Below are 25140 nucleotides of genomic sequence, written 5' to 3'. Positions count from 1 at the left end.
AGGTTCAGAACGGGGAGGTTTGGGGGGATTAAGTAATGAGGCTTTGATGAGATTGTGGTCAGAAGATCCAAGTGACGACAGTACTTCTATTTTGTATTGATCTGGATTATTTGTCAGGAACAGATCTGTTACGTCCACACCCCACACTGCCACAAACTCCAACAGCAGCAGTTCAGTACAGGAAGGACGTTGCCCAGTGAGTTGTTCTTCCTATGGTCATCCTTAAGGTGTACAGTACACAAAATAAGCTGAGGCAAAAATAAACACTGGCTACTTAAGATCACTGTCTTTATTTTCCAAATAATTCCACTTAATGCTTTCCAACTTCTCTTCACTTCCCCACTGTAGGGGGTCACCTTGACGTGGTGGTGGGGCTTGAAGCATGGTTGGCAGTGCCACCTACTTGGGAGGCAAGCCTACCTTTGTAGGGTTTGGCATTTGTCGGCCTTGTGAACCAAGCACCCCCTAAATCACTGGTAGAGGAGGCCTACTGGTGATGTCAGTCCCTGACCATCTGTCATTTAGGGCGGGACTGTTGCCTCCCCACGCGTTTGCCGTGCGTGGCGTCCCGTAATGCTGGGAGACGGGAGTCCTGGTTGTTGAGCGATGCTGCATGGTGCGCCCTGCAGCTAGCAATACACCTCTTTGGTCCCTTATTCTGGCTAGACGGGTGGCCTGGTTGGGCCCGACCAGGTCAATCGGCTGGTCACTGGCTAGCCATCCAGGCTAGTCACCTAGTGGCTTTAGGGTCAAGCGGGCACTGGGGGACCTGGTGGCTCCTATCGTCCTGGAGTCACCCTTGTCAGGGTCCCTTGGTGGTTACCTGCGTATACTTCCCCACTACCTCTGGGGTCGCCAGTGGTGCTTTCCCTGGCATATGGCCTCCCCTTGTTGGGCTCCATGGTGGGTGGAGGGGTGGGGGAATGAAGGTGGTTATTTTTGAGTATTGCTTCTCTTAATATTTTTGCAGCTGACGACCCTGGTTCCGTCCCTGACCATCATTCAGAGTCTCCCTCCTGTGCACCTCATGTGCCTCTGGCTGGTGAGGCCCACATTGCCACCTTGGAACCATACCTGCCTGGTTCCAGTGGTTTGCTTTCAGTGGCCACTACAAAGAAGAAGAGCCGGCAACAGACAACAACATCTTGTGGACTTGCCTGTGAGGTCCTGCCAGGTGTCTATGAGAGGGTTGATTTCCCAAGGTACTACACCATTCGTACTTTGGATGGTCAGCCTATTGGGAATTTGGATATTTTTACGGTTCATCGGCGCATTATGTCAATCTGTGGGAGAGAGCCGAAGATTTCACCTCAGGGGGATGGTAGCCTACTAGTAGAGGTTACATCCCCTGAAGAGGGTTCCCGGCTGGCTGCCCAGTGTAAGGACCCGGATGCGCTATTTACTTGTGTCCCTCATGCTTTTTTCAATCAGAGTCGAGGTGTTGTTTTCTCAAAAGACTTACTCCGCTACAGTGAAGAGAAGCTCCTTGAAGAACTCCAGGTCCACAGGGTGGTTAAAGTGGAGAGGTTTCGGAAGAAAGTTGATGGTGTACTTACCCCAACTCCATCCTTGTTGCTGACATTCGACTGTAATGTTCTCCCTTCATCCATCAAGGTGGCTTGGTTGTCCCTTAGGGTCAAACCCTTTGTACCAAACCCACGACGCTGCTACCACTGTCAGATGTACGGGCATGTTGGGCGAGTCTGTCGTCGTTTGCAACAGGGCCTCCCAGTGGTGTGTGTCAGTTGTGGAGAATCCACTCATGCAGGACAGGACTGTCCTGGACCTGTTTGTTGTTTGCACTGTGGCGAGGCACATCCTGCTTCATCTAAAGACTGTGCCCGGTTTTGCTTGGAGAAGGAGATCCTCCTCATCTGTAATCGTGATAAAATAAGCTTTTCTGAGGCCAGGAGTAGAGCCATGTCATTTGTTTTCCGTAACGGAGTGTCTTATGCGTCAGTTTTGTCCGGTCATAGCCGTCCTCATCGTCCTGTCCAGCAGCAGACTCGAGTTCCTCCTGTTGTGTCAACTCCTATGCCTTCATCTGTTGATGCCATGCCAGTGCAACAATCTCCCGCACCTGCGACGGTTGCCGCTACAGTTCAAGACTCGACCTCTACATCTATGGTATCCCCTAGTAGTCATGGTGCACATTCTTCATTTGCTAAGCGTCATCGTGGTTCCTCAGAGTCTTTGAGTCTTGAAGATCCTCCAAGCAAGGTGTCGGTTGTGGAGTCCACATCCTCTGTAGTTAGTCCATCTGTGCAACAGCCCTCGGACCCTGCTTCTGGGTCTTCGGGGGCTTCTGGGGTGTCAGGTCAGTCTGGCACCTCTTCCTCCGGGGAATCGGATGTTCCTCCTCCGGCTACCTCTGAGGATCCTGTCCTGCCCCCTCCACGTTTGGAGGCCGGGACCCCGATCCCTCCTGCTCGACCTCTTGGTTCACTGGGGGCCCCGGGCAGGGTTCGGAGTAGCTCTTCCTCTCCTGCTGGGCAGCGACGGGTGTCTGTGAAGTCTCCCAACACTTCGCAGACCCCAGGCCCTCGTTCTAGCCATGCTGCTGCCCGTGGCAAGCCCCTTAGTGGGCGTATCCGCATTCCCAAGAAGATTGTCTCCCAGGGTCGCTCAGTGGTTTCCACTAAGTGACCCTTTCTTTTGTGTATATAGTTCCTCCATTTTAATATTTTTAGTATTTTTTTTTTTATGGTTTTCTGTTTGTCCCTCTCCCCTGCCCCTTTTTATTTCAGTAGTTTTAATGGCTAATATTATTCAATGGAACTGCCGTGGTTTACGAGCCAACTGGGAGGAACTCCGTTGGCTTCTGGCTGAGTATTCACCTGTGTGTGTTTGCCTACAAGAGACAATGGTTGGTGATGCTGCGCCTCCCAGTCCACCTGGTTACCAGGTTTTTTATTCAGATCCTCTTCCTGGACAGGGTCATGGTGGGGGTGTGGCTATTCTAGTACGCAGTGACATACCTTTCACTGCTGTGAATCTTAACACTCCACTGCAGGCTGTTGCTCTCCAGATTTTCCTTCCCCGTCGTTATTCTGTGTGCTCTTTGTACCTCCCTCCTAGTGCCACTATTGAGAGGGTTGATCTTGAAAATCTTATTCGTGCACTTCCCTCACCCTATTTCTTGCTGGCTGACATGAACAGTCATCATCCCCTGTGGGGTGGCTCCACAGCTGATGCTAGACGTACTATGTTAGCCTCCATTGTGGAGGATGTGGACCTGTACATTTTAAATTCTGGTGAAGTTACTTACTTCCATAGTCAAACGGGTATTTTTACTTCTATTGATTTGTCTCTGTGCTCTGCAGGGGTAGCCCTGAATTTTACATGGGCTGTGTTACCAGACTTACATGGCAGTGACCACTTCCCTATTTTATTAAGATCGACACAGAGTGCGCCTCGGCGTCATCTTCCCCACTGGCGCTTGGATAGGGCGGTCTGGCCGGTTTTTGAGGAGCTGTGTTCCCCGAACCGATGTGTGGAGGATTTTGTCAGCACTGATGCTGCTGTTGAGTATTTCACAGACTTACTACACTCGGCGGCACTGCAGAGTATTCCGAGAACAGCTGGTCACTTTGCTTGCCGTCCAGTTCCCTGGTGGACTGATGAGTGTGCTTCTGCTGTTCGGGCTAAACGTGCTGCTTTCTCCCGACTTCGTCGTCACCGAGGTGACCCTGGTTACTTAGCGGCATATAGGAGGGCCCGAGCTCATGCCCGGCGGGTTATGAAGGAGGCTAGGAGGAAGTCTTGGGCATCATTTGTTTCTTCAATTTCTTCACAGACTCCTCTCACAAAAGTGTGGAAACGGGTGAGGAAGATTTCAGGGAAATTTCCTGTTCCCTCTCCTCCTGTTTTATCTCATGCAGGTGTGGTGGTGGCTCATTCTTCGTCTGTTGCCGAGATATTTGCAGCTCATTTTGCTGTCTCTAGTAAGGATACCTCATCCCCGTCGACACGTAGCAGACGGCACCTGGAATCTTTGGGCATTAGTTTTCCATCTACTGCAGAGGAGTCATATAATGTTGCTTTTTCTGCTTCTGAACTTCAGATGGCATTGTCGCAGTGTCGCGACTCGTCTCCAGGCTTGGATGATGTCCCATATGCCTTCTTACACCACTTGCCTGATGCAGCCCTTCATTTTCTGTTGTCACTGTATAACAGAATTTGGCACAATGGTGGGTTTCCGACCTCATGGGGTGTTGCTGTGGTTCTCCTCATCCCTAAGCCAGGTAAGGATCACTTGCAGGCCACTAATTATCGCCCTATCTCGCTGACATCTTGCCTTTGTAAGGTCCTCGAAAAGATGGTGAATAGTCGGCTCGTGTGGTACTTAGAGAAGGGTGGTTACTTGTCTCCAGTCCAGTGTGGGTTTCGGAAGATGCGGTCGACCACAGTTGCTCTCCTTTCTTTAGAATCTTCCATCTGCCAGGCTTTTGCAACTAACCAGCATCATATCACAGTGTTCTTTGATTTGGAGAAGGCGTACGACACTTCCTGGCGTCATGGTATATTGCAATCTCTTTATGAGTTTGGTCTCCGTGGGCAACTCCCCACTTTTATCCGGGAGTTTTTATCTAATCGTTTTATTCGGGTCCGAGTCGGGAGTGAGCTGTCTACTGCACGTCCCCTTGAGGATGGTGTGCCACAAGGGAGCATACTAAGTGTTACCCTTTTCGCAGTGGCAATTAACAGCGTTATTTCTGTGCTCCCTGATGGTGTTCGTGGCTCTCTCTATGTTGACGATTTATCAATCTCTGTCACTGCCTCACGGATGTCAATGGCAGAAAGGAGGATGCAGATGGCTCTCAACCGTGTCTCTAGATGGGCTGATGAACGAGGTTTTCGATTTTCCTTCAAGAAGACCGTTGCCATGCATTTTTGTCGCGTTCGTGGAGTCCACCCTGACCCAAACCTTTTTTAGATGGGCGTCGTATTTCGTGTTTAAAGGAAACCCGGTTTTTAGGGCTGATTTTTGACAGCCGGTTGACTTGGGTCCCTCACTTGAGGTACGTAAAAGCTGAGTGTCTCAGAGCATTGGGTCTCTTGAAAGTTTTAGCGCACACATACTGGGGAGCTGATCGCAAGACCCTCCTCCTCTTGCATCAGTCTCTGATTTTATCCAAACTTCATTATGGATGTGAAGTTTATTCCTCTGCCTCAGAAGCCCGGCTTCGTATTTTAGATTCCATACATCATGCTGGTGTTCGTCTCGCCACTGGGGCATTCCGATCTTCCCGATTTCGAGTTTGTTGGCTGATGCTGGTGTCCTTCCTCTAGACTTGCTCCGCTCTTCCCTTTTGATGAGATGTTGGTATCGCTTATCTCGTCTCCCAGACTCCGTGCCCTTTCTCAAGATCTCTCAAGATTCTCGGTCACCTATTTTTGCCACTCGGCCATCCTTTCCAAAGCCCTTTGGTTTCAGGGTGCAGTCGATTATGTCTAGCTTCTCTGTTCCTTCTGTGCCGATCACTCCCCACCGTGTCCCGAGGGTGGGCTACTGGCTTCTCCCCAGGGTGACATTTTGTCGTTTCTTCTCATCCAGTAAGGCCTCCCTTCCTTCTCAGGTTTTATTTTCTCTGTTTTTAGAGCATGCCTCTTCTCATGGGGACTCCATACCAGTTTATACTGATGGATCTAAGTCTGATGCGGGTGTGGGCTTTGGTGTGGTGTTTCCCACCTTCTGTCGAGGTGGGAGCCTCCCTGTGACTGCTTCTGTTTTTACGGCTGAGCTGACTGCTATTTTATTTGCCCTTCAGATTCTCTTCACTCTCCCCCACACTGCTTTTACTGTTTTTAGTGACTCACGAAGTGCTCTTTCTGCAATGGAGTCTTTTAATCCCTCTCATCCTTTGGTTTTATCCATTTTAGAGTGGCTTTTCATTTTAGGGCGTCGTGGACGTCGTGTAGATTTCTGTTGGGTTCCAGCTCATGTAGGAGTGGCAGGGAATGAACGAGCTGATCAGCTGGCCAAGGCGGCAGCGGCTCGTCCCCCTCTTGCACAGTCCCCTCTGTATCGTCTGCCTGCTGCAGATATGCGCTCCTTTATTGCCTTCAGGGTTTGGTGCTGTTGGCAGGAGCATTGGGATGCTGTGGGTGCCAATAAGTTGTGCTCGATTTGCCAGAAGGTGGGCTCATTCAGTTACCAGGGCTTCCCTCGTCAATGGGAGACTGCTTTGTGCCGCCTCCGCATTGGCCACACCCGTTTCTCTCACGGTTTTTTAATGGAGAGGGCTCCTCCTCCATTCTGTGATGACTGTCTGGTTCCCTTGACTGTTCGGCATCTGTTGGTGGAGTGTCCTAGTCTTGAGGATTTGCGGCGTCGGTTCCTCTCTGACCACCAAACGGATGGAGGTGTGTATCATCTTTCCTCCGTGCTTGGGGAGGATGCCTGTGCCTTGGGAGGGGCAACCCTCTCCTTTGTGAAAGAGGCAGGACTTCTTAAGGATATTTAGAATTTCTCCTTTTTTATTGTGTGGCTTATCCTCTATTTTTTGTTTTTTGCTTTTTACTTCTTTGTTATACGGCGGCATATGACCCTGGCAGTTGCGCCGCCATGATTATAATAAAAAAAAAAAAAAAAAAAAATCTCTTCACTTGTTCTCACAAGTACTGGAGCTATACACACTTTACTGATTGCAGTTACACTTAATGTTTAACAACACTTCACAGTTATTACACTTAATGTTTGACAACACTTCACAGTTTTTCACAAGTACCGAAAATAATCTTCACTGACAGTAATTACACTTAATGCTTGCCAGCAACACCTCACAAACTGAACCAAAACCGACTGAACTTCATTTAAACTGAACTGAAAACCAACTGGCCTTGTTCTAGTCTCTTATCCATCCTTATATGAACTTGCATTGTTCGAGAATCATCTACTTCTCCACAATTCTGGAACCTGCTGGTCTTGTACTTGCCCCTAGCAAAAACAGTTACCAACTAGGAGACATCAAAACATGCTAGAGTTTTCCTACATTACATAACACTCTAAATCACTTACCATACGAACTTAAATTACATAATTTAACAAGCAGTCACTTGAATAAAACATTTTAAAGAAAAAGAGCAGAAAAATTGATGCATAACTTACGAAACAACTACGCTCACATACAGCAGGCAAACTGGCAACTCGAACTCGTACCGATACCGGAACTACCGTACACAAGACGCAGAGAAGCTTCTCGAGCACCTAGCTGGCAAATCTTACTTCCTAACACTACCCCCTCCCTAATTCTTTGTCGTCCCAACAAAACTACATAGTATACTGTATACAAACACAAAACTTAATCCTAATGAAACATCTAATTATACATGAAATAATCCTTCAACTTATCAGGTCTTCTTCTGTGCCACTTCCGACGATGTCCTTGCTCCTCCACACATTCCACTTCACCGGGAAGGTCTTGGTCCACTTATTGATTCGCTTCTTCTCTTGGGAAACCGTCACCCTCCTCTTAAACTTCAACTACTTGGTCCTTCTCAACATCCTCAGCTGTGGGAAAGCACGATTCCTCGGAGACGTCCCAGCTGTACTGTCCTGGCCCATGTTACTGCCATAGACTGTTCAAGTGTACCATCTTTGGGCGAGACTTCCTGCCACTCTGAATCCGATACGTTACATCTGATAGGCGGTCCAACACGGTGTAAGGCCAGTCCCATGGGCTCTGCAGCTTCGGTGACTGTTCCTTCTTTCACTGAGGATTGTATAACCAAACCTGGTCACCATCCTTGAAGCTCACCTCACTTGCCTTGGCCTCATACTTGCACTTCATCATCTCTCCTGAAAAGCTGAGGGGCTCCTCACACTTGATGATGTGCCTCAGCCAGCCTTTCCTGAAGGTGCTTCGCATAGCTGGTGGTGTCAGTAGGCAGCTCTTCACCAGGTGGTCTCCCCATTAACAAGTCAACAGGTAAGCATAACTCGTGGCCGAACATCACTTTTGCAGGGGTGTAGCCAGTAGACTCATGGGATGCAGACTGATATACCATTAGCAATGTAGGTAACTTCTGGTCCCATTCTGTTTGTCCATCAATGCAGTACTTGGCCAGTTCTTGTTCCAGGGTCCAGTTAAATTTCTCCACCATCCCATCTGACTGTGGCCTTAGTGCAGTCGTCCTGGTCTTCTTGATCCCCAATAACTTGTAGCACTCACGGAACACATCAGACTCGAAGTTTCTACCCTGGTCTGAATGTAGCTCTTGTGGCATCCAAAAACGACAGAAAAACTGATCAACCAACACCTGAGCAATAGTCGCAGCCTCTTGATCAGGGATAGCATAGGCCTCTGGCCACTTTGTGAAGTGGTCCATGGCAACACATATATACCAGTTTCCTCTTGCAGTGAGTGGCAAAGGTCCAGCAATGTCCACCGTGACTCTTTCCATCCGTGCACCCACTTGGTACAGCTGAAGAGGGGCGCAACCACGATTCTTGGGTCCCTTCTTGGCACAGCACACATCACAGGCCCAATACCACTCTTCAACATCCTGATGCAGGCCAATCCAGTAGAACCTTTGTCGCAACTGGCTTAGAGTTTTCTTCACTCCCAGGTGCCCACTAGTGATCTGGTTATGGGACTCATCCAAGGTCTCAAACTTCATCTTCAGAATCACCAGTTGCCAATACTTGCTGAGGCCATCGGCTGTCTCCCACTGACGCTCCAGTAGTCCGTTATTCAAATGAAGAAGGTCCCACTGACTCCAGTAGCTCTTGGTCACAGGGCTTAACCTGGAAACTTCTTCCCAAGATGGTCACACTGTACTCCGCTGCAGCCATTCCAGCACTGGTTGTAAATCTGCATCCTCCATCTGCATCCTCTTCAGGTCTTCATCTGATGCTGGCCCTGTCGTTGCAGTACGGCTGCATTTCTTACTATGATCTTCCTTTGTACTACACTGCTGGCACTCTGGATCACAAGGCCGGCGACTCAGGCTGTCAGCATTGCCATGTACCAGCCCAGGACGGTGTTGCACCTCATAATTGTGCTGGTCTGTCTTTCCAAGCCAATGTCCCAGTTGTCATTCTGGATTCTTTAGCGTTTTCAGCCACTTGAGTGCTGCATGGTCCGTCCTGATGATGAAGTTTGACCCATACAAGTAGGGATGTAGGAAATCAAGGCTCTTCATCATTGCCAAGAGCTCCTTATGGATCACACAGTAGTTCCACTCTGGTGGGCTGAGTTTCTTGCTGTAATAAGCAACCTCATATTCCTTGTCATCCGTCTTCTGTGACAGGACTCCACCCATGGTCACTAGCATCACAGTCTAAGATAAATGGCTGATTCTGGTCTGGGTACAGTAATAATGGAGAGCTTGTCAATGCATGCTTGAGTTCGTCGAAGGCTTTCTGAGTCTCTGCTGTCCGTGCAAACTTCTGTCTTTTCCCCAACAGCTTGTGAAGAGGTGCAGCTATCGATGCAAAGTCTTTGACAAAACGCCGATAGTAGGTGCACAAGCCCAGGAAACTCCATAGCTCCCTCACACAAGTTGGAACTGGCCAGTTTTCCACAGCTGCCACCCTCTCTGGGTCAGTACGGATGCCGCTCTCACCTACAATGTGTCCCAGGTACTTTACTTCCTTCTGAAATAAGTTGCATTTTTGAGGGGGTTCAGCTTGAGGTGCGTTTCACGGATCCTGTTCAACACCTCCGACAACCTCTCCAGTTCCTGGTCGAAAGTCCGTTCAAACACAATTACATCGTCCAGATAGATCAGAGCCAACTGCCATTGCAGGCCTTCAAGTACACGGTCCATGAGGCATTCAGAAGTAGCTGGGGCATTGCATAGGCCAAATGGCATCACTTTAAACTGCCATAAACCCCGCCCATATGAAAAGGCTGTCTTCTCTTTGTCCTTCTCTGCAACCTTGACCTGATGATATCCAGCATTCAGGTCTAGGGTGGAGAACCACTTAGCACCTGACAAAGCATCCAGGGTGTCATCAATTCTTGGCAAGAGGTATGCATCCTTCATTGTCACCTCATTCAGGGCTCGATAGTCTATACAGCACCTTACTGAGCCATCCTTTTTCCTTACCAGAACAACTGCTGATCCCCAAGGACTACTGAACTGTACTATTACTCCTTGACTATGAAGATTTTCCATCACCTTCTCCATTTCTTGCTGTTGGGCTGGCACCATCCTCCGTACTGGCTGTTTAATAGGGCAGTGATCCATGGTGTCTATACTATGCTCCACCAGATCAGTGCACCCAAGGTCTAAGTCTCCCACGGAAAAGACATCAGCATATTCCGTCAGCAGCTGCCTCAACTTTAGCACTTGTGAGCCATCCAGGCACTGGCAACTCCTTGAGAAGAGGTCTTGTAGGTGGTCTGGCACATAGCCATCTTCCTTGACTATGCTTCTTTTACAGGCCTTCCTCCGATGCCACTCAGGGTCCACAGCCTGGCACAGTCCCACAATTTCTCCCTCGTTGATCTTCTGTGGCTCACTGGAGAAATTGGCCACCACAACCAGCATTTCATCTGCACCTGTTTCCACCAGCGTTCTCCCCACCATCACCCCGACCTTCATCTTCCACCATACATCAGGCTGCACTACCCCTATACAGCTGTCAAATGAGCCACTCACCTTACACAGGAGCAACAGTTCTGATTTGGGGTGTATCACTGTAGTATGGAGCGCCCTCACCTCGCCACCAGAACTGGTACGTTTCACTGCTGTGATGGGAACCGACCTTCCCTGAACCTTTATCTTCATGGAGCAGAAGTCCAGCTCACATCCCATGGACATAAGGTAGTCCAGACCCAGAAGGCAAGGATCCTCCATGTCAGCCACATAGACTGGTAGAGTAGCCTCTTGCCCTGCCACTTCAATCCGGACATCCAGGGGTTCCCTCAGTTCTGCACAGTGCCCAGTTACGCCACACAGTTGTTCTGATGATGCGGACAGATACCAATGATGTAACATATCAGGCCTCACAAAAGTCTGCTCTGAGGCCGAATCAATCACTAGGGAACACTTCTTTCTATGCATCCTTCCGTCTATTTGCACACTATCGAATCCCGTCCTCTTGCATTTTCTCGGTGGTGGGGCTACTTGGGAAGAGCTGGCTGGTGGTTGCCCCCTCACACCAGCCTCTACTAGTTTCCCGCTTCTTTCTGGTCTTCTGCAATCTTCTTCTTATCATCCTTTTTCTTCTTCGGACACTCGGAACTGAAGTGTCCCACCTCACTACATGTCCAACATGCTTTTGTTACAGCTGAAGATTTCCTAACACTGTTCCGTTCTTGCACCTTCTTCCATTTGTGACAACCTTCCTTCTTGTGCCCTGACTTCCCACAGAACCAGCAGCCTCCTCCAGTCTTCTCCTGTTCCCTCTTCCACTTGTAGCAGTCCTCTTTTCTGTGTCCTGGGTTTTCACAGTACCAGCAACTTCCCTCAAATTTTTCCTTTTCACATACCTGCCCCTTTCTTGCCTTGAATCCTGCACTATGACCTGCCTGAAAGGTGGATGTACCGGACCTGACGTAGGACTCAAATTCTAGAGCCCTGGCTAGTGTTTCTTGCATGCTTCTGGGTTGTGCCTGCTTCACTTGCACTTTCAACTCTGCACTGTCAAGAGCATCGATGAACTGGTCCCTCAGTAGAATAGCCAACAGGTTAGGTGCTGCTCCAGGGTACGCCTTGTATGCCATACTCTCCAGGTCATGAGCAAGCTGCTGTAGGGATTCTCCTCAAGCCCGTACACGGGTCCGGAATCTTTCTCTGTAAACCTCAGTCTGGTGCATGGCTCCATATCTGCGCTCCAGTACTTCTACTAGGGACTGATAACTGTTCCTCTCCATGACTGACATCTGGCCCAGAATTTCCATTGCAGCTCCCTTAAGGCTAGTAGCAAGCTGCACTGCTCTCTGCCTATCATCCCAACCATCCTGATCCGCAGGTAACTCAAACTGTGCTCGGTAAGTTTCCCAAGATACCCTACCATCAAATTCCTGAGGTTTCTTTTTAACTGGACCCCCATTATAGCCATGCACTTCACTCGTTTGGGGCCTAAAAACTGGGGCGTCATAATTAAGGCCAGGACTTAAATCCCCTACATTCTGATTATTCAACCCTGTAATGCTACCTTTAGATGCTTGGGATCCGTCACGATTCACCACACACTGTCCATTCCTTTCATATCCTTCCTGTACACTAACCTGAGGCTCAGCAGTGCAGTATTTCTCTATAGCCTCAATTTTCTCACTAAATATCTTAACATGGTCGACTACATGCTTCAGCTGGCTATCTACATGCTGTCTGCACTCACTCACAATTCCCTCACTAATCTTTAACTGGTTGTCTACATGCTCTCTGCACTCTGTCACTATTCCTTCGCTAATCTTCAGCTGGTTGTCCACATGCTGTTTGCACTCCCTCACTATTTCCTCACTAATTGTCTTCAACTTGTCATCTACATGCTGTTTTCACTCCATCACATTATTGTTTACCTCATAATTCTGCTGCTCTAGCTTAGCATCTATTTCCTCCTTAAGCTGTTGCTGTTCTTCCTTCTTTTCCCCCATGAATGCATCCAGCTGTCCTTGCATCCTCAGTTGTACTTCCCTCTGTTGCTCCTGTAATGCCTCTTGAAGTTGTTCATATCGTTCTTTTTGTTCTTCACGTTGTACCTCTAGTTGTTCACTCTGTTCTTGCAAGTGGACACTTTGTGCTTGTAATTGTTCTTTGAGTTCATTCCTGAGCTCTTTCTGTTCTTCACTTTGGGCCTGTAATTTTGCTTGGAGTTTTTTCTGTCCTTCATTCTGTGCCTGTAATTGTGCTTGTAACTGTTCTTTAAATTCGTTTCTGAGCTCTTTATTTTGTGCCTGTATTGGCTTCACGATTGTCGCCAGGGAAATTTCTTCCTCCTGCCCAGCTCGAGACCTTGTCTTCACACCATCAGCTTCCATGTCGAAGGTTACACTCACTCCAGCACTGAAATTATCCCACACTCCTGACACCAGTGTTACATCCTCACCCCACACTGCCACAAACTCCAACAGCAGCAGCTCAGTACAGGAAGGATGTTACCCTGCGAGTTGTTCTTCCTATGGTCAGACTTAAGGTGTACAGTACACAAGAGCAGCTGAGGCAAAAATAAACACTGGCTCCTTAAAGTTCACTGTCTTTATTTTCCAAATAATTCCATTTAATGCTTTCCATCTTCTCTTCACTATTCTCACAAGTACTGGAGCTAAACACACTTTACTTATTGTAGTTACACTTAATGTTTAACAACACTTCACAGTTATTACACTTAATGTTTGACAACACTTCACAGTTTTTCACAAGTACCAAAAATAATCTTCACTGACAGTAATTACACTTAATGCTTGCCAACAACACCTCACAAACTGAACTAAAACCGACTGAACTTCACTTAAACTGAACTGAAAACCAACTGGCCTTGTTCTAGTCTCTTATCCATCCTTATATGAACTTGCATTGTTCGAGAATCATCTACTTCTCCACAATTCTGGAACTTGCTGGTCTTGTACTTGCCCCTAACAACAACAGTTACCAACTAGGAGACATCAAAACATGCTAGAGTTTTCCTACATTACATAACACTCTAAATCACTTACCATGCGAACTTAAATAATTTAACAAGCAGTCACTTAAATAAACCATTTTAAAGAAAAAGAGCAGAAAAATTAATGCATAACTTATGAAACAACTACGCTCACAAACAGCAGGCAAACTGGCAACTCTGACTCGTACCGATACCGGAACTATCGTACACGAAACGCCAAGAAGCTTCTCGAGCAACTAGCTAGCAAATCTTACTTATTAAGAGATCGAAGATATGGGCATTATGGTCAGGATTATCTGGTATTCTGGTTGGTTACTTCACCAACTGCGTGAGATTAAACAATTCTGCAAACAGCTCACACTCTAGACCAGCATCTTCAGTCATGACAGAATGCAATAACCATTCAACCTATCTATCTATCTATCTATAGCCCGACGCCCTAATCCCGCAAAGGGTGGCCACAGACAAAACGCCTCCAAGTCACTCTGTCACCCACCATTTGACTACCCTTCCCCAACTCACCCCCCCCTCCCTCATATACCTCTCAACTCCATCCCTCCATCTCATCCTCGGTCTACCCCTCCCTCTCCCTCCCTCCATCTCACCTACATACACCCTCTTAGTCAATCTTTCATTCTCCATTCTCTCCACATGTCCAAACCACCTCAGTGTATTTCTCCTAATCTTTTCAACCACATCCACATCTATCCCACAACGTTCCTTCACTTCTTCATTCGTTAACCTGTCCCTCCACGTCACTCCACATGCTCCTCTCAAGTAACTCATTTCCACTGCTCTCACTCTTGACTTGTTCCCCTCTTGCAAGGTCCACGCCTCGCTTCCATACGTCAGGGTAGGGATCACAATACCATCCTGCAGTGACTTCTTAACTTCCATAGTCACCTCCCTATTTCTCATCACTGCTTTCAGTGTACCAACAACCTTTCTTCCCTGCTGTACCCTTTCACATACTTCATCCCCCAAAGTTCCATCCTTACTCATCACACTACCCAAGCACTTGAATGCACTCACATTCTCCATATCCTCACCATCCAACCTCACTGCACACTCTGTGACTTCATTCCTCTCAAACACCATAACTTTACTTTTGTTTACATTAACTTTCAGCTTCCTCCTCCTACACACTGTCCCAAATTCATTCACCAAACCTTGCAACTCCCATTCATCTTCACTCAACAATACTGTATCATCAGCAAACAGCAACACCGGAAGCTTCTAAATCTCACCCTCATTCATTAGGGCCACTCCCACATCCACTGCCCTACCTTGCACCTCCTTTACAACCCCATCCATATATATATTAAACAGCCATGGAGACATCACACACCCCTGTTTCAGTCCCATATTGAGATCAAAGAACTCACTCAGCTCACCATCCACTCGCACTGTAGCCCTAGCTCCCTCGTACATACTCTTCACAGCACTCAACAATTTCCCCTCCACTCCGTTTATTCTTAATACCTTCCACATACCTTGCCTATCTATTCTGTCATAAGCTTTCTCCAAGTCCATGAAGGCAGCATACACTTTCCTTCGCTTCTCTACATACTTCTCCACTAAACATCTTAGAACAAATATCTGATCTACACACCCTTTTCCCTTCCTAAATCCCCCTTGTTCTTCTCCAACTAGCTCCTCTGTCATATGCCTAACCCTATCAATGAGTATTCTACCATATATTTTACCAGTCACACTAAGAAGGCAAATATCCCTATGGTTACCACATACTTCTCTCTTTCCTTTTCCTTTGTATAAAGGAACAATTATACCTGATTTCCAGTCCTCTGGAACCCTTCCCTCTTCCCAAGCCAATCTACACAACTTCCATATCCACTCCACAACAATCTCACCCCCATACCTAAGCATTTCACCACACACTCCATCAATTCCTGGGGCCTTTTCCAGCTTAATCTTCTTCATCGCTTCCACTACTTCCGACCTACGGATCTCTTCCTCCCTCCTCTCATCTCTTCTTCTCCCAGCCATTCCCCAACCACTTATACTCACACTGCTCTCACACTCTTTACATTCAACAAATCCTCAAAGTGCTCCTTCCATCTCCTCAATTTCTCTCTCTTCTCCACCAACAATCTATTATTCCTATCTTTCACTCCCCTACTATTTCCCCTTTCACACTGCCTTACTTTCTTTACCTCCTTCCAAAACAATTTCTTACTCTCCCCCCATTTCACACTCAGATTCCTCCCAAACTCTTCATCCACTTTCTTCTTACTCTCCTTCACCAGTCTCTTAACCTCCCTTCTCCTGCTCACATATACCTCTCTCTTCTCTCTCTCATCTTCTCCCCTACCTCTACTCGCCAACCATTCACCATATGCCTTCTTCTTTTGTTCCACAGCTCGTTTCACCTCATCATTCCACCATGCTGTCCCTTGCACACCCTTGCATCTCCTCCTCACTCCACAAACCGCTTCACACGCTGCGCTTATCTCTTCCGTGAATATCTTACATACGTCTTCCACCCCTTCCATCTGCTCTAGCTCATACCTTCCCAATCTTTCTTCCACTATGCTCTTATACTCTGTCATTTTCTCACTATCTTGCAATTTCTCCACTCTTCTCACAGGAGCTGCTTCCTCCTGTCTTCCCCTTCGTCTCCTCAACCACTTTCTTTGCAGCTCTACCTTGGCCATCACTAAGTGATGGTCAGAGACTCCATTCCCCCACCCTCTCCACACTCTTGCATCCAACACTTGTCTTCTCATTCGCTCATCCACACACACGTAGTCTATCATTGCCTTTCGTTCAACAAGTTCACCATCCATCCTCCTCATTACTCTCCATGTATATTGGTGGATCATCTTATGTCAAAAATAGGTATTGGCTATTGCCAACCCCTTACCAGCACAGATGTCCACCAAAGCACTACCATTCCCATCTACTTCAGCTGGCACACCCCACTGACCAACCACTCCATCCACTCGTACATTCAACCTAATGTACGTTAAAATCACCCAAAATAGTAATTTCGGTGCTAAGGGCAAGGTTAAGGTTACTCAATTGTGTGGATATGGAGTCAAATGCACTGGGTTCTAAAGAAGCACTGGGGGAGCGATAGACTACACACATAGATTTGGTAATATTTAGATAATTTAGTTTATACAATGAGTAATCAAAATTAGCTGAAGCAAATTTTAAAACAGTGTCAATTATATATTCTGATTTGATATAACAACAGCTGCCGCCCTTATTACAGAAGTTTGTGGTGTTCGTTGCACTCCTTTTGTCTTCTCTTCACCCTAACACCACTTCACATGTGGCACAGATTTCTTCTGTGAATATCTTGCACACACCTTCCACCTCCCCCCGTCTGTTCCAAATCATATTTACCCAATCGCTCCTCCACTTCTCTCTTATTTTCTGCCTTTTTCATCCTCCTGCAACCTTTCTACCCTCTTTGTATGAACTGCTCCCTCCCACCTTTCTCTCCTCGTCATTCATCGCATTTGTACGTTGACTGTCACCACCACCAAGTGGTGGTCAGAAAGTCCATTCCCCCAACCTGTGCATGCTCCTGCATCCATCACATACCTTCTCATCCTTTCAGCCATATACACATATTTATTCATTGCCTTCCGTTCATTCAGTTCACCACCACCCTTTTCATCACAGTCCACGTATACCTGTGGGTCATTTTGTGCCTACAGAGGGTATTGGCTATCACCAACCCCCTCCCCCACACAAATGTCCACTAGAGTACTGCCATTCTCATCCACTTCTGCAGGCACACCCCACTCACCAACTACTCCATCCACCTTTACATTCCCTACTTTTCCATTCATATCTCCAATCAAAAACACTCTTATTCCTCCCAAGCTTTTCCATGCATGCTTCCACATTTGCCCAGAACTCTTCTTTCACTCTGCTTGCACGGTCGTCTGTCAGCACATATACGCACACAGTCGCCCATGCTCGTACTTCTACTTGCAATACTGTATCTCCCACACATTCCTTGAACCAACTGATCCATACTGTATTATATTCTCCTCCCGTCTCTTGCACGCAATATTACATACACCCTCCATAGTCCCCTCATTCTCACCTACTCCTGCACATACACCCAATCTATACTTCCACTCTCTCACATCCTCACCCCTCTATTTGATCTGTCAATCCACATATGTCCACCTTTGCATCCTCAAGCACCTGGACAATCTCTCTCTTTCACCTCATCATTCGCGCCCCTCGCATTCCATGTAGCGATCCTCAACATGTCCTTTGTTTGGTCCTTAGTCGTCACCTGTTGGTCAGTCCTAGACCGAGGCATTTGGTTTGTCTTGTTACTTATATAGTTGTTTTATGGGGAGGGACACTAACCCTCCGCCAACCCATTTGTTGACACGTACAGAACTCGTATGGGTTGGTTATATGGTTACCACCCAGAGTAGTAAATGACTTCCTGGCAACAGGAAATCATTTGGCTTGTCACAGAGCCATCCTGGAGCAGCACTACACTGAATGAGTGGATGATGCACGCAGCAACCGACCATTAATCCTAGAAAAAAAATCGTAAGCTACTTTTACACCTTGAGAATAATATGACTGATGGCACTATGGGGAATTCTCTAAGGTTGTTTGGTTATGTGAAGAGGATAAATGAGACTGACTAGCGGAGTGAATGTGAGTGAGGTGGAGGGAGGGAAGAAGGGCAGAGAGAGAGAGGGAGACCAAGGATGAGTTGGAGGGAGGGAGGGGAGGGGAAGCGGGAGACCGAGGACGAGGTGGAAGAGGGAGGGGAGGGGGAGAGGGAGATAGAAGACGAGGTGGAAGAGGGAGGGGAAAGGGTGACCGAAAATGAGATAGGGGGATGGGGTGGAGAATTATGTGAGAGAAGGAGTTGTGAGTTGGAAAGAGGCGGACAGGATGACATGGAGGCGATTTGTTTGTGGTCACCCTTTATGCAATTTAGGTGTCTAGCTAAAGATAGAATGGGGGGACAATGTAAAAAAAGAGCACAGAGTTTTTCCATGTCTCTTGTTACCCATCCCCGCCCCGGAGGGGCTCAGGGACAGGTGTTGTTCTCACTCGGTTTTTCTGTTTGTTTGTCTGTCTGTCTGTCTGTCTGTTAACAGTTTTACATGAAAATTTCTGGCGCAATTTTGACTTAAAAAACAAGGATGATGGGCTATGACCTTCTGAACACCTGATTATATTCTGGGCCAAATTGGCCCAAGGCCTAGGCTATAGGGCCAAAAAATGTATTTTTCAAAATGGGTAAAAATCGTATTTTCGCCATAACTCCTTTCAGATTCGTCATATCGACATGAAACCAAAACCTAAAGGTGCATCTTTCAAATCTGCATCCTGTAGCATGGCTCATTACATCAGGGGGGTCACCCCCCAGTTAGTGGTAGGGGGGGGGAAATGTCAGGTGGGTCGGGCCTGAAATTTCAAATGGGCATAAAATCGTCAATTTTCACTTGATTTACCCCAAATTTGATATGTGACATCTTTGATTAGATATCCTGTCGTATTTATACGTCAGCATTAAAATGACTGCCAGGGACTGGTTTGCTGTGCCATGGCACCGCTTCTTGTTCTTCCTAAATACAATAAATAAATTTAAAAATAACAAAAATAAAACATCTTAGTTACCGTAGGGAAGTGATCTTAAGTACAGGGTAGTCCACATATCACGCATCCCAATTGTCGTGTGTTGCGTGGACGGCTCAGGTAGCTTTCCCAGTGTATTCTCTGCATCATTCTCTAGTCCACATAAACTCTTTCATACATTTCTATGTCTGTTTCAACCAGCGACTGCATTAGAGATTAGAAATTTCAAGATGGACCCAAAACGATCTGCATTTCTCACAGTAGCAGATCGAGCCGTCCCGCAACACACGAGAATTGAGATCACCCTGTATATACAAAGGTCACCTGGCAGACTCTCACACACATTTCCTTCTGTCCTCTATGACTGGGTCATATTGTAAGCGGCTTTGGAGATTTCTATTCATCTTTTCCTTAGCGACTCTGCATATTACACCTCTTTTGTCAGTGATATAAACAAAACCGATATTATCACCATACAAGGTTATGTTCAGGTGTAAAAAGCATAATAGATTGCTAATAAAAACATGCTACCAAACCTAGTTTTTCTTTTAATACAGTCCAGCATATGACATAGAGGTGACGTCATTCACAGTGGTTCATAACTCCCGGGTCGTAAGCTAAAATTGGGTCGGCAGGCCATTTGAGGCTCTAGCCAATGGTCGGTGAGTTTTTATCATTACGCCCGTACTAGCCAAGCAAGAGTGGCTGTTGTGTTTTAATCGGTGTGTGGGGGGTGGGGGGTGCGCGAGCGCTCAATAATAAATTTCGGACAGACAGAGACAGGGAGGGAGTGAAGTCTATAAGGAAAAATACACATTAGGATCACACTTTCTTTGGCTTTCTTTTTTTCTGCAGCTTTTGATTGAAAGGACGAGTCTTGCCTACTGTACTCTCAGTCTTGGGGTCTGTCCTCGTGCATAGAAGAGAGTTCATTTGTCGACCGTGTGACCTGCATTGCGCCGCAAAGCCGACCAAGTGGGATTAAAGAAATTGCCGTGGTGAACAAAGGAATGAGTGGGACGGGCTGGAATGATGGTGGGTGATTGGGCTGAGGTAGGAAAGTGTGCCCTGTGAAAATGGGCCTTGTAATGTTTGTGAGTTCATTTCAATGATGGTTTATGTAAAGACACCCTCTAATGATGAAAGTGTCGTGGGATGCAGGGGGTAAAAAAAAAAAAAAAAAAGTAGGGCACAAACAAAATGAAGTTCTCGTTGTTCTCATAATCCTGGCGTCTTGCAATGCAGGCAAAAGTGAGTCACCGGATTGGACTGGCTGTTAGCCTATGCCTAGAGTAGTTTTATAAACCGGTATATATATATATATATATATATATATATATATATATATATATATATATATATATATATATATATATATATATCGGGACCTGAGAATGTTAATTTGGACGTAAAATGGTTAACTTACTGAAGAGAAGAGCGAGGAGGTGAGGGACCTGCCACCTGCCCAAACCCACGGCTGCCAGCACCTGGTCTGCCTCCTGCCCGTCCATACTGGCACCACCAACACACCTGCCAGTGTAACACACCTGTCATTAATAACATCTGTCACAACACACCTGTCATTAACACACCCACCATTTAATATCACCTGCTATTAGCAACACACCTGTCATTCCCAACACACCTCTCATTCCCAACACACCTGTTATCAGTAATACAACCTGTCATTCCCAACACACCTGTCATCAGTAACACACCTGTCATCAGTAACACACCTGTCATTCCCAACACACCTGTCATTCCCAACACACCTGTCATTCCCAACACAGCACACACCTGTCATTCCCAACACATGCCATCAGTAACATACCTGTCATTCTCAACACACCTGTCATCAGTGACACCTGTCATTCCCAACACACCTGTCATCAGTAACACACCTGTCATTCCCAACACACCTGTCGTTAGTTAATAATATTTAATTCAGTTTAACTTAACCAAGCTTAACCTGCAGGTTCTCTTAACATGTCGTAACCTGACATATCCTGTCCTAACCTAGGTTAACCTAGCCTAACCTAGACTAGCATTAATCTAACCAACCTAACCTAGCCTTTTAACCCAGCCTAACCTAAGCTAACCTAACCCCACTCAGTGCAGCCCAGCCTAACCTCGTCCAACCTGGCCTACCCTAGCCCAACATCTGGTCTTCCCAATGCTGGTCCAACCTGGGGCCACCATCACACCTGTCGTTAATGAGCACACATGTCAGTCATTGATACACCTTTAGCACATGTCAAATCTAATGTAAGGTGTGGGTATACTGTGCACTGTTCACCTTACGAGTAACTAGGAGTACAACAGCCACATCATCATGTTGAAAACTGAGGTGTAACGAGCATTTAACACTAGACCATGATGGTATTTGGATGCAGAAACAGTATGGAAAGGACCTAGAGCCATTAAATTGACTTGGTCTGCCATTAAGCTGCGGGAAATAGACTACAATGGGACGAAAATTTCTGCCAATTTAAGTGAATGAACTATGGGTTATCAGAGTGTTGGCAGACACTATGTAGAGATGGTTCCGACGCTCCCATAAGCTTGATATGAGATTGTTGACTTTTAGCATGGATCTAGCCTAAATCCTCATGCTTTTCTATATCAAATACATCAAAAGTTGCAACAATGTAACGCTAACCTGTCAAAATACAATCGACAAAAATCCTGATTTCTCCATCTTCTTCTTCTTTTTGTTCTTTGTCTTTTTCTTCTTCTTCTTCTTCTTCTTCTTCATTTTCTTCTTCTTCTTCCTCTCCTCCTCCTCCTCCTTCTTCTTCTTTCTTAAACCGCTATCGCTCTGAAAAGGTTAAACAGATCTCCTTGGATTTCCAGAAGGGTTTCATTTTGCACTGAGTCGGAAGCACGACAGATGTTGCCCAAAAAATGTCAGATGTAGTAGATCGGGAATAAATTAATTTTTGCAGCACTCATCCGATTTGGTAGAGGGACAGATGGTAAGAAAAGGGTTAGATGGTTCATTTTTAAGAAAATCGGTCAATTTAAGTTCATGGGATAATGTCAAACTTCCGTTTTTTTTTTTTTTTAATTTATTACTCCCAAGGGGTGACATACCCAGTAACAGGGCCATGAGGCCAAGCATTATATACAGTGGAACTCGTGTCTCGCAGGACACGCTGTTTTGTTACATAGATATATTGGAGTTTACAGGAGTTAGCATCCACAAAAATGTGGATGTCTCACAAGAATGATGCCCAAATGATTGCCTGTGGGTAGATAATAAATATATCAATCAGGCACTGTCCCTGAGGCAGTTGGTCCCTGATTGAAGGACACTCAAGACAGTAATACTCAAGATTGTTGGCGTTAGGACGGTCACATGGTTTGTAGAAGTGCGGCATGTACCCTGCCTTAGAGACTTGCCAGACAGGGCAATATCCTAGTCGATGTCAAGCAGACACAACACTGTGCCTACGACCCATGCCTCCATGTCGACGATACTTGGGAGGAGATAGACGAAAGTAGTCATAGTGTTGGATGGACACACTCTGAGTCCACTCAGCGTCCCTGCGATGGACTGTAAGGAGAAGAGCGGCTGAATGTATCATTTTTTTTTTTTTTTTTTGTAGCCGAGGAGGGAGGATGTAGCATCGTAAGCTAACGGCAATCCACAGGCATTTTTCGCGAGGTCAGTAGTGTCATTGGTTGCACTTCCGACATGGGAAGGAATCCACAAGAACTGAATGGTAAGAGAATTTTCATGAGCCGAAACTAACTGACGTTAGATTTGTTGAGCTAAGTGGTGGCATATGGGTTTTGGAGACGAGATGGCTTGAAGGGCAGACTGAGAATCACAGATAACCACACCATTCAGCCTTTGCCAAGAGAGGGGACTAACTGCATGCAATAGTTCCTGTAGCTCACAGTGGGTAGAGCTAGACTAGTCTGGTAGTCCGTGGCCAACCCAGCCTCCTTCTGGTGGATCTAAATCGGATGAGTAGATGGCGCATCCAGCATTCCAATCTGCTTGCAGGGAACCGTTGATGTAGTGATGGTGCGTGGCAGGAACTGCGGAAGACGCTCTTGCGATGGTCTCCAGAGCTAGTTGTTTCTGGAGAAGTGGTATGTCTGCCTTGGAGGTAGGAGTACTGCAGACTTCAAGATGAGGAATCCTCCAGGGAGGTGGACCATGATCCAATTCTCCCAGAGGAACATTAATATCAAGTCTTTGTAGGATGGAACAGGCTGTATTAAAGAGGATGCAGACGCTGGGTCGAAGTGGAGGTCGGAGTTCAACAGGCTCAAATGAAGTTTTGATGACACGAGAATAACGAGGGACAAGATGGGAAGAGTGAAGGAATTTGATGCTGAAGTAAGAGACACTGGCGTACAATCTCTAAACAAGGAGTGGAAAATTGAGTTCAGTTTGCAAGTTGACTATTCTGGTGGAAATAGGACAGCCCATTACTTTGTTCTGAAATTTTCCAGTGGGTTCTAAGGATGTTTTCAGGAGTTGACAGAGCATGGTAGAGGTAATCGACAATTGACCATATGAATACAATGTAGATAGTTCTGGCCACAGGGATAGAGATTCTGGCAGAACTGTTAGTGAGCCACTTGAGGAGAATTAAGCACTATTGCAGCCTATCTAGGAGGTCTCGGACGATGGGATGAACACGTTGTCTTACAGGTCTGGTTGGGGTAATACATCCAGGTGCACCCAGATAAAGCTACTGCCTGCACCGATGATGACACTATTTGCTACAGTGAATTCTGGAAGCATTCTTGAGTTATGTATGGTGTGAGAAGATTCTACTTTTTTCTGTGGAAGAGGATGAGGCCACAAGTGGAAAACGACTGATAGAAAGACTGAAAGAGGCGTTGAAGATCTTCTGGAGAACCGGAGTGAATGTAGATATCATCAGTGTAACAGGTAACAGTGGTTCCAGAAATGTTAGGAAGAAGAGACAGTAACCGGTGCATAACGACATTAAACAGATACGGGCTTAGGACACCACCTTGCAGAGTGCCAAGTTCAAAGGCCTTGGAGAAGCTACATGCACCCTTAAAATGGACATGAAAGATTCTGTTACAGAGGTAACCTTGTATTCATCTCAAGAGGTTTCCTTGGACACCAAATTCCATCAGCTGATCGAGGATGATATATCTGTTACAACATCAAAGGCACTTTTAAAATCAATTAATGCTACAACACTTAGACAGTGGTGTGCACTTCTTTGTGGCAGAAGGCCAGTCTGGGTGAAAGTTTGTCCTCCAGCCAAAACATGAGACAGGTAATGAAGATGCTTTTGAGAACCTTGCTGAAGTAGGAAGTGAGGTAAATAGGTCTGAAATGTCAGTACCAGGTTTTGGAATGGGCACAATCTTGCTGAAGGTCAAGGGATTAGGCACATATCCCTTATGGAAGCAAAAACTGTGAAGCTGTAGCAGGGAGCTGCCAGGGACTTTCAGGGGTAGGCGAAGGACAGGGCAAGTGATGCCATTATCCCCGGGGTCTATTGCCTTACTCCTGATGACAGCACGTCGCAATTCGTTCTCAGTTACTTGCACGTCATCATCTTAATCTGCCTTCAGTAACACAGCCATCAGATGGAGAGTATCATGAAAGTGCAAGGGAAGGTGCACGCTTGTGACTGTTCAGACAATGTACTAATAAAGATCTTGTGTGTACTCAGCTGGACTGTGGTGGAGAGCGCTGGAGGGCTTGTTCCTGTCAAACTTGTTTATTAGATGCCACATGGATCCAACACTCGTCCGATGGTTGTTGCTATTTGTGAACTTCCGCCAGGATTCAGTATGGACGCATTGCTGGAGGGCAATTTAATCGTCTCTTGATGCTTGGTACTAGTGCAGACAGTCAGGTGGTGGCCTCTAGAAAAAGAGACCATCTTCCACCACCTTCCTTTCTGCTTGAAGGATGCACTGATCAAGTGCCCAGGTATGAGCTTCAGGGCGACTTTTAACGTGTGGTCTTGTAACATAGCGGC

This window comes from Coenobita brevimanus, chromosome 115 (assembly GCF_032717465.1).
Source record: "Coenobita brevimanus isolate Jiangsu-jjx chromosome 115, ASM3271746v2, whole genome shotgun sequence".
Classification (NCBI taxonomy): domain Eukaryota; kingdom Metazoa; phylum Arthropoda; class Malacostraca; order Decapoda; family Coenobitidae; genus Coenobita; species Coenobita brevimanus.
Note: the sequence above shows the minus strand (reverse complement) of the source record.